Here is an 11,650-nt window from a genome sequence, read left to right on the forward strand (position 1 = left end):
AATTCAGTGTTAATCAGAGAGGCAAAGCTAGGCAATCTCTGTCTTCTATTTCAATTTGAAAAACAAAAAAAAATCAGCAGAAACCTTTTTACATAGAGAAAATAATACTACAGAAGCAAAGTTTACCTTAGGTGAGCTAGTCCCCTTTGCATCCTTTTACAAGCAGGAGAAAGAGGATCCTTCTAACTTTAATTCAGAGGATCTATGTGTCTGTCTCTTGACCACAGAGGAGGACTAGGGAAATTTTTTATTAAGTAAAGTTAAGCCTGTGGGAATAACTCTCAATTATTGCTATTTTTCTGCTTTTCACCAGACTACAATATGCAGAGCTGATAAAATGTAAAATAGCGAATCACAGGATTTGGCATTATCTGCTAATGCTTGTCTAATTAATTACAGGAACAGAAGGATGTATACACTATTTGATTTTTTAATTTTTTAAAAATTTTTTCAAGAAGGAAAGTACTTAAACCCATTCTTGCTGTTTAACTTGATGCAGCCTAGATATAGAAAGTGATTCTGTGTTTTGTGTACTGAATGTATAATCCCATTCTCATTTCTCACTGTCAAAGATATCTAGTGATCTCATGTGGAAAGTTCAGAGTGCTGTGTCATGGTCAGCATATTTGGTTTCTTTGGAACTAGGCAACACCAACTTTGTCTATTCCAAATAACAACATTTCGTATTAATAGGGTTCTTTTTAGAGTATTGATAGTACTTGGCAGGAATGGAGAACTATGTTTGCTAGGTGATGGCCAAGTTAATTGTGGAATTTGGTTCTTTATTTCTTGAGCTGACTTTGTACCGGGGAAGCATTTTGCAAGCATTAAAAATCAAACTGGGAAAGAACCTGGGATTTTTGTTCTCAGGTCTGGTAACAGTGATGTCTCATGACTCAGATCTCATAGCTCTTACGACTTTTGAAGTGTTTTTAAAAACATCTGTTAATGCACTTATTAAAGCTGTCTAGTATGAAACCAAGACCACAAGACCCAACACAAAGTTCTCTGAAGGTATCTGGAGAGCGCTCCATAATTTCACTGTGCTGTGGAGAAGAGCACTAGACCCTTTAAGAGGGAAACCATTTTCAGACAGTATGAAAATGTCTGTGATTCTGTTAAAAACCTTTCCTGACCTCTCCTCAATCTGAACCTGTCAATTCTGTGGTTGCTTCTCTACTCACCATTGCATTGACCTAACTTGTTCTTAAAATCAAGCTGCAAGCTCGTCTTAGTGTTTTTCGAGGCCTCATAATACAGTTCCTTTCTCCCTCTTACAGTTTTAGAATGAGCACACACAGATCCAGAATTCCTTTTTCTCTTCCTGTGTGTCCTGGTTTTGGACAGTTAGTCTCCAGTTAGAATTAAATTGCAGCACTGTGATATGAGTTTCAGAGAGGAGGGTGGAAGAAGGAGAACAGAGGATGCTTCCTCCAAAGTGGTAGAAGAGGGTTCCTTTCTTGGGCACCACCAAACATGTGCCTTGTTCTGCAGCCTGGTGTAATGTTTATAAATGGATTTTCTATTTCAAAACAAGTGGTGGAAGCCAACACATTTTGTCCTAGCTCATCTGGGTAGAGTGGGCACCTGTTGCACAGAAGATTCTTCACCCAGGCCTCTCTTGTGACTAAATCTGTGTGTCTGTCTGGATAAGAAAATTTCTTGAATAAAAAGGAATCACATAAAAACTTAAATGATATGCAGAAAAGATCTTTGTGGTTTTTAAAATTATCATTATTTTCTGAACTTTCAAGCATGTTTATTTACATTGCAGTTGTTGAAATCCAGTTAGGATTCCATAATTCCTAAATGCATATGACAGATTTCATTTTACTTTTGGCCAAATGTGGAAAAAAAGGAAGACAAATAGCTTTTAAATTTATTTTTGACTACATTTAATTAGATGGCAGTTAGAATTTGCTCTAACCATATAAGTTTGGGACAAAATTTTACAAACCATTCTACATGAAAGCATGTAGAATGGTTTGTAAAATTTTGTCCCAAACTTGTAGCATGTAGAATGCTGTTTTCTACAGCAATTTCTACAGCATTACCTGTTTTCTAAAGTGCAAAAGATTGCACGAGAATCACCACCAGGGGTGTCTAAATTGTCTCTTACACAGTTAAAATGAACCTGTGTATAAAGGGGTTTTTTGACCTTGAAAGTCAAAGGATGTACCAAACTATATTTTTTAAATATACATAGAACCTTTTCCGTGTCAGTTCCAGAGGCTGCAGTCTGCAGGAGTAGTGTGAGGATTTGGGATGCTGTTGGGCTAGTGATTCCAAATTTTAAGCTCACATGACCTGAAATTTCTTCTAAATTCCAGAGGTGTTACATACAGTGTGGGAGAATTGATAGGTTCTAAGAGAAGAGAGAACCAAGATACATGAGATCTGTGGAATAGAAGCAAGAGGTGAGATTTGATAATCTGGTCATAGATCATTGTATTTTTACCACTTTGGTGATTTAGCACCGTGCTATCCTCCTCTCAGCTTCCCAGAATTCACTAACAGCAAAAAATAAAAATTTCAGTTTGATGCATGAAAATATCAAAAGGACTCAAATGAGATTCCTATTAGGGTAGAAATTGGCTTTGGAAATCTGCTGTCATCCCATCAGCCCACAGAAACACTCCAAAATACCACATTCTGGGGGAGAGAATGGAAAATATCTAGAGCACCAAATGTGGCAGCTGGAAACAATTTTTTAAGAATTGGGTAGGCCAGTTGTGTTATGAGGGGTAAGAAAGGCAGCTGGGAGATTTAAAAGAGAAGGCCTGGGAGCAGCTGAAAGGTGCCAGCAGTCTGTTAGCGAGAGCATCTGAGACCTAAATGGCTGCATGTGATGAGAAAACATGCCAAAATGATAAGAAAAACAGCTGGAGAAAAACAAAATTTCAAAGCTTCTGAAACAGGGATGGATATGCAAATTGTGCTAACTATTGAATCAGTAAATTAATTGCTTAGGGTTTTTTCCATCTCTGCTCTCCTAAGTTCCTCTTGATTTCATATATCTTTCTCCAGAATCTGCAAGTGTCCTTTTCTGCTGCCTCTTCCTCTTCTTGACCTTTTTTTTCTCAGTTGCTTCCTCCACAGAAAATCAGTATTTCTGAACAGTACTGTTCAATTGTTTATAGTCTCTTAGGCCAACATTTTAACTGCTTATTTTTATATTTCCTCAACTTATTAAGACTTTCCCTGCCTGTGCTTCTGAAGGTGAAAAACTCTTGGTGGAACATAATTTTCTGTGAAGGAAATGCATGGGATGAAGTTGATTTTAATTGCTTCAAGTGTCATTCTGGGTAGGACCTGTAAGATTAAGATGGCTTTGTATTACAGAGGTCTAGCTGGAGGAGTTGGCAGGCTGGATGGGCCTGATGAACTGCTTCGAGCGTGGCAGGGTCTAAACCAAGTTTGTAGTAAGAACATGCTGACTTTGGAAAGCAAGCTTAAAAAATACACAGATTCTCAAGGTTCTATGCATTATACTTGCAACTGTATTTTTGCATGTATTTTACCATATATATAAATTTATAGTTTACTTTTATGTGATCACATATTTGAATCTTGCTGAGGTGTGTGCATCAGTGATGTAAAGACATATGCCAATATGTGATACAATAGCATGTTCTTTACCTTTGAAACTATGCTTGCTGTTTTTCATCTGTGAAAGCAAGAAAAAATATGTATTTTTTCCCCATATATCATAAGGAACAAAGAGCTCATGTAAGAAAAAAAGTATAGGAGAAGATCTCTGTTCCATCAAAAACTGAAATACAGCAACATGAAAAGAGCAAACATGCTGTCTGTCTTCTCTGAAGCTGTTTGTTAATGACCTCCAATGAACTAGGAAATGTTAGAGAGCATAGTTTCAGCTTGAAGTCTGAGAGAAGCAAAACCAGCAGACTGAGAGAAGGATTCAAAGCAAGTTAAAGAGAATGGAGATAGTTAATAATCATTTTAAAACAACAAAGCCATAATCAGGTATAAAATTCTTGGTATCTTTCATTCTGCCTGAAGCACACTGTTGTGTTCAGGAAGAGCAAGCAGCAATTTTGAAGGGCATGAAAATAGACTCACAGAGTAATAAAATAATAGAGCAATTTGAAAGGGGGAGAGAGTATAAAACTGCATATTAAAATATACTAGAATGAGCCTTTTTTAAAGACATCTGAATTATTACCACTTATTATTGCTGAAATATAATTCATTATGCAGCTTATACCAAAAATTTTAATTAAAGAAAATAATAATGTCAGGTCAAAGGATTAGAATCCAATATGATAAAATACTAAATGAGACAGAAAGGACAGGAAGCACTTTCCCTTTTCCAGTTATGGAAAGTTATGCTTGTCTGGCAAAGAGAAAAGTTCTTGGACTGAGTGAAAAAACATGTTCATGGTGCAAATTAATTGTTTTCAAAGAAAGCATTTAAATTAAATTTTAAGTCATCTGAAAGCCTTTGATTGTGTCTTTTAAAATACGATCTATTGTTTTGGAAGCCTTTGCCATTATATACCTCTAACAGGAACAATTAAACAGAAGCATAATCTTGCAAGAAATTCTGCATATAAGATGTAGTGTTGCATGTTTTATGCTTATGTAAATTATTCTCTTGGAATAAGAAATTTCATCTTCCCTTTTTTATTTTCTCCATGATTAGCAGCAGATTAGGCAATTTATTATTCTACATTCTGGTGTAAATATAGATGGCTTCTTCTTTAAAAAAAAAAGTTTGAGAAATGAGTGCAGGTGCACATATCTGAAAAGATGTGAGACAGTGGATTTGAGAAATAATGGGGGAGGAACTGTCCAGCTAGGTTTTTTCAGTGCAGTGCTTTTGGTAGTTGAAATAACTCTGCTTTCTGCAGAAATCCTGCTTTCCAGCCTGTGGCTTAAGAAGGTCTTTGTCAGTGGCTTGCACCACCTTGTGACTTAGGAGAATTGCCTCCAGGAAAGCTGCCCATGGTCATGTAGCTGTAGACCTTGAGAACAGAGGATTCCAGTTGTAGAAGAAAAAATTGTTTGTTCAGTTATACTTTTAATTAAAATGAGGCAGTGGTGGAGAGACAGAATTTGCAGCACCTCCTACAGCAGGAGCATGAACCTGTATATCCAGAGAAACTGCTGTGAAATCTACAACCTAGAGATGTGCTTAGGCAGCTCCATTTAAACAGATCACAATACGTCCATTTCGTAGTTGGCACAGCTTCCACACATTCTGCTCTTTGAATGATCCTACTCAAAACATAATTTCTCAAACAATCCCAATATGACATGCTTTTTACTGCTCCTCAAAAATGAGAACATGTGAAATTTCACCACTGATGATTTGCTTCAAACTCTGGGAAATTAACTGAGCATCGCTTAAATATTTCTTTTTTCCCCCTCCTCTCTTCTACACCAAGTCATTATCTGAAGAGGACCCTTCATCACAAACATGAACATGTTCCTGCCCTTTTCTTCTTTTTAGCACATCAAATTGAACAGCAGAATTGTTCTTCCACTAAGCCCACACAGGTGTTAAGAGTTTTTCCAATTCTATAAATTTGAGAGCCTGGTAGAACACAAAGCTTCTTGAAGGTATTGCATGCTGCTTGTTCTGCTTAACAACAAGGCCCTCATGTGTTGCTCTTTGGGGTAGTCAGATAGACTTGTAAACACCAGTATTCTTCTGAATACCAGGATAAGTGAGCAGTGCAGTTAAATAGTTATTTTCTTGAGATCATTGCTGAATTAGGGATTAAAAGTCAGTATCATTAGATCTTTTATCTGTATGACTGACAGAACCTGAGACTTTGTAGGTAAACCTGCTTAGATTGAAGAACATACCACCAAGAAACAATTTCTTTTTATGTTGGCATATTTATGATTTTGTCCTCAGAGATCAACAAATGGGCAATAACTACCCTTGTTCTCATCCAGTTAAGACCTGGAGTATCTCCTCTTAGTTTTTGATCTCCAGACAATCATACCATCTTCATAATCACATTAAATACCACAGTAAGTGTTGAGCATCCATTAAAATCTTTTAATGTTTGCAATTAGTTGTACTTTCACCACCACCAAGCAGACTGTAGTTTTTGCCCCTTTGGAGCAAAACTGTTTGGTCTCCTGCAGTTCTCTCAGGGCATATTCATCCATTCTGTTTTCAGTCAGGGCTCTGGCTGGATATTGAGCTCATTTGATTGTGCCCAAAGCTTGCTATTCTGTTCTCTCTGCAGCAATGGTTGTGGCAGTCAGCATCCCAGCTGTCTAACTGAAACAAGGGATCATTAATGCAGTGCCGCCACATTTCAAATAAACCCTACCTTAAATGCAATAGAGACAGTGCCTGCTTCTGCCTAATACTGCTATTCCCTGCGTTTAGGAAAGCCAGATTCCTTGAGCTTCCTCCACACACTGTTTGTATCTCTGCCAACCTGTATTCTTAGAGAACTGCTGGCAAGCACCACTGCTGTTGTTGAGATCAGCCCAAGGCACTCCATACAGTTCGCATTATATCGAAAACAAGACACAAGACCTTTGAAGCCAGCTTCATTGTTGACGTTCTAGTGGGCACCAAGACCTTCTTCCCTAGAAAGGCACTGCAGTGCTGCTTTCTTTGCCCTTTGACTGGCCTTTACTAAACTTAAACCGATCCGTCCATGCAAAGAAATCCTTTCAGCTGTGGTGTGCCCTTCTCAGGCGCTCGCTCAGCTGAGCTACTGCAGCCACATCAGGGGCAGTTCCCATTGACATTGGCCCTCTGAAGGCTAGTGGGCACACTCCTGTTTTCACACTCAGCTGCTGTTCTCAGAACTCTATGTTAGACTCTGATTTCTTTTGGCAAGATCCCAGGTGCTGTTAGAGTAGACAGCCCTTCTTGATAAGGTCAGAGGAAAACTAGTTTCAAGACACAATAGTGTACACAAAACTGGTGACATTTCCAGAAGAATAAAGCCTGGAGATCTCTTTACTCTCTCTTACATGAAAACCAGTATAAAAATGATGATGGCACTCAGGTTAGTGAAAGGATTCACTTTACATAAAATTAGAAAAGAGTTCAGTTGATAAAACAGTTCTCTGATGGAGAAAAAGCTAATACTGATGAAAATCAAGAAAGATTGGTGCATAAACTTACATACCGTGATGCCTAAACCTTGGTTAATGAAGAGCGGATTTTCCTTAAATAGTGCTCATAACATAAACTCATATAAAGGAACGCACACTCCTTCATAACCATATATTGAAAAAGAAATTGTAAACTATCCTTATTCCACTAGTGTGCTACTTACCATCTTCCAAGGCTAGGAAGAGAGAATACTGGACATACCGGACAAAGAGAGCCTGCTTTTAAGGTCCTTCGTTCCTATTGTGATGAAGAAAATACATTTTAGTTGAGAGTGTCCATTGCTTAAAAAAACGTTGGCCATTATATGAAAAAAAACTTGTGTTTCAGCTTTGTTACGCTTGGCTTGTTCTTCCCCGTGTTTACTTGTCTGCATAAAACAGTATGATGTTAAACTTGATGATCTTAAAATTCTTTACCTAACCTAAATGATTCTATGATTCCCAAATTGTCCACCTACCCTCAGTGAAAACAAGGTTTTCCTCTAGACTTCCATTATTTCTGTCTTCATTCAGAAATATTACTAGCGATCAAATTAGGAGATGAATTCCAGCGGTGTGAACAAGTAGCCAGGGAATCCCAATTTTTGGCAACCTCATAGTATCCACAGCCTTGAGCAGTTAATCAGCCTTCCCTTTGAAGCAGTTGGAATATGCAGTGGTGTGTTTGTTGAAAGCCATTCATTTCTACTGGTTCTTGTCAGGAAAAACCAAAACCAATCTACTCTTCTTACTTCTAAGTGCAGGGATATTTTGCTTTTAAGCAGTTTATGATTTAAAAAAATAATGCGGTTTAATATAAAATGTTTTAAAAATTATCCAATTTTATTGTTCTGGGAGACAGTTTTGTTTACTGCAGGGTTTTAAACTTTAGTTTATTTTTTCGTCACTACAAATCCAAAAAACATCAACACAAGCTGATGAACATCAAGTCCAAGTTTTTCACAGGGTATCTGCATTGCTGGATAAAAAGGTGTTTTGTTCTTCAATTGTGTTGTAAAGATTGGTTCATGTCCTTGCGAGTGCAGTGAAAAAACTCTTTTAACAGTGTAATGACAGATGATGGATTCGCTAAGCTTTGCTTATGACCTAGCTCTGTCAGTTTTGGTATTTTTACATCTTTTCCTTGGGTTCAGATGGAGTAATCAAATTCAGAAGAAGATATACTGCAGATAGAAAGAGCTATTTTGTAAAATCTTTTCCAGATTTTGTAAATGGTGAGGTGAAAGACAATGGGGTTTTCTTATTTTACCCATTTTAAGTCTTAAGAAAGAAGTGATTGGGCACCTGCAAGAGCCCTTGCCTTGTAAAGGAGTGGGGAACAAATCATCCACAATAGTCACATGCGGAGAACAGAGAAGAAGCAGGAGGCACAGTGAAGTCTTGTCCAGAGATTAACATGAGGATACTGATATATGTCAGAGACCTCTCACCAATTAATTTGGATGTCACCTTTTGACTTTCAGATGTGATGAAAGAGACTCTGATGGATTTCTCCCTATTCCCAGACTGTTCAGGTCAAAAATAATGATAGTGTAAGCTAACCCAAATTCATGGCTTATTGTCGCTAAAGGACATGAAATGATTCACACGAACACTCTCAAGGTCAGAACAAAAAACGATCTTTTATTCTCTGACTCCATATTTATAGATTCTCGACAATGACCAGAGATTGGATAATTAAGTTGCCACCTTCCCAAGCACACTGGTCATGAGAAACATCCATCAAAAGACGTTTCTTAGAAGGAATGTAATGAACAACTTATGTTTATGGGAAAGTAACTAAAACTATGAAAACATTATCAGAATGCTTAATTTTCAGGGCAACAGCTTATCTCAGCAAAATTGGCACATGGAACTGGGAAACATTCCAGAGGTAATTTATTTTATGTTGAGAAAAGCTGATGCTTGTTCTATGTGCACATCTACACATCTGTTTGAATGCAGTCACAGTTGTAGTTTTCTCCTTATTCTTTGAAACTATGTAAATCTTATTTTTTTCTCAAAATTTTACATTGCATTTTGGAGGGATAGACATACCTGCAAACAAGCCCCCAAAGGCAAATCATCAGTCATAGTAAGCATTTTGTAAATTCACACATAACCATGTTATTTTAAAATATATGCAGGCTCTTTAGAATTGAAACATAGGTTCAAAATGGAATGATTTTTCTCACAAGGGTTTGCATATAGCTAGGGAATTGCTCAGTTTAAAATGGGTAAGCATCTGATGAACAAGACTAAGAGGTGCTTTGAGTGGTTGCATCATTATTTTCATCCTAATATAGTCCTTCTACATGTTTGAAAAACCCAAGAAAAATTAGAATTAATGAAGTCTATTAATGCCAAGTTAAATTCACTGTTAATAGGAAAATAAAAGTACTAGGAAAAACTACAATTCTAGCAGCTAGGTCATCAATATAACCTTTCAAAGTATTACACCTTTTTTAATTTACACATTCCTTAACAACATTTCAACTTCTCCCTCTTCTCCCTCCTTCTGCAAGAAACTCAGCACTGGTCACTTTTCAGTATCTCTTTTGAAGGTTTTGGAAACTCATTTGGAAGTTGTATTGTGAGCAATTTTTTTGCATATATGTCATCTCTCAAATAAAATGCTAATTCTCAGTTATTTTATTTTGGTCCTGGTAATGTGAACTGTTGTCATTTCATGTATGTGAGGTGCTACTGAGGTGTGTTTTATATACAAACATCTGTTCAACTACTCATTTATCAAAAGCAAGCGTAAGTGTTCATGTTGTGTGCCCAAAGCTAAGTTTGCTAGTGGAGCTCACCCATTTACATTTTTGCTGACTTTATTTATTCTGTCAAGTTAGAGCCAGCATGCAATTGACCTTTATAAGCTGAGTCATAAACTTCTATTCTGTTCCCATTGTGGCTTACCACAAGATAGACCCCTGCAGGGCAGCAAGCATTCCCCTTCATGCCCTCCCTGGGGGTGTCTGTCACCTACACACAGATGCAGGGGAAAGCCCAAGGACACTGTCAGGGCCATGCATCAGAAGGGAAAAGATGCTTTCTTCATCCTGTATCAAAGAGAAGGTTAGTGTGCCATCAGTGTGTTCTGCCTTTCTCTCAGAGGGACTTCTGGTTTTGATTCTTATTTGATACCATGTCTTCTAGGCAAGCCCCTTGGAGCAAGACCAGGGTAAGGAAATAGAAGAACAGAGTAGAAAATGGCATTTATTGTTTTCTACTCACCTCCCTGATGGGTGTTCGCATGCTTAGCAAAAAGAGCACTACAGTGTACTCTGCAAGGTCACAGATCTTAAGGTCAGATTGCAAAAGGCAGTTCAGCAGCACTTCTCAGCAGCCAGGCTTGAAGTACTCGTGAAGAACCATGACAGCATCAGGCCAGGATGTTAGTGAGTGTTCTAGTTCTGGATTAATCATCCATGGTGAAATGAAATGTGACCCAAAGACCAGGAAAAATCTTTTCTATCACTTCAATTTCACTACTCTCTTTTTTTGACCCTTTTTGTGGATGAAAGAGCAGCTCGAATTCTGCAGTCAAGCCTGTGCTTCTGCTGTAGGCACAGTAAGAATGACAGCTGCAGTGATGAATTTCAGCATGAAGATTGTATGAATATCCCCCCATTCCTCAAAGAACTGGCTAAGACTGCCATGCATTTCACATAGCCTTCTTTCAGACTTCAAGTAGCAACTCCTTTTGGTCATTAGTGGCTTGGACTGACACTGAAATGTTAAGTAGTACTAAAGATTACAAATCCATCGTCAACTGGATTTGAGCAGCTACTTCACTGCTTCCCAGTTTGATTACTATATGCAAAAAGGTGTCCTGACCTTTAGGTTTTTATTAACATCACTTTGCTTTTAGGAAGGGTTCAAGGACCAAAAAAAACTGACAGGTGTGGAAGGAGATTGATTCAGGAACCTCTTGAGGAAGCTCAGTCCACATAAACCCATGAGACCTGATGGGCTGCACCCAAGGGTGTTGTCATTCTGAGGATGCTTACTATCATCACAGAAAGGTCATGGAGATTGGGGAGGTCTTCTATGACTGGAGAAAAGCAGATGATGCACCCATCTTCAGAAAAAGGGCATGCAGGACAATCTAGGGAAATACTGAACAATCATGGAACAAGCCATCTCAGCAGAAATTTCCAGGTACGTGAGGGAGAATGTGGTGATTTGGAACAGCCAGCATGGATTTACAGGGGTAAATCATGCCAGACCAACTTAATTGTCTCTTGTGATGAAGTTACTTCATCTGTCAAAGAGGGGAAAGCAGACAATGCTGTCTCCCTCGAGTTTAACAAGGCTTTCTATGTAGTCTCCCACAGAATCCTAGTATCTGATTTCAAATGGATAGTTAGGCAAAAATCTAACTGAATCATTGGTCAAAAGGGCTTATCCTTTGTCTCCACTGGTTATAGTGGTGTTTCTTTGGGGTCTGGCTGGTCTGATATTTTTATGAATGACTTGGAGGAAGAGGTGGGATGCAGTACTGTCAGGTCTGTGGACTGATTATACTCAATGGAGGGTGTACTTGATA

This window comes from Pseudopodoces humilis, chromosome 1, assembly GCF_049639895.1.
Source record: "Pseudopodoces humilis isolate 2021_Gansu_Grassland_sample_001 chromosome 1, ASM4963989v1, whole genome shotgun sequence".
Classification (NCBI taxonomy): domain Eukaryota; kingdom Metazoa; phylum Chordata; class Aves; order Passeriformes; family Paridae; genus Pseudopodoces; species Pseudopodoces humilis.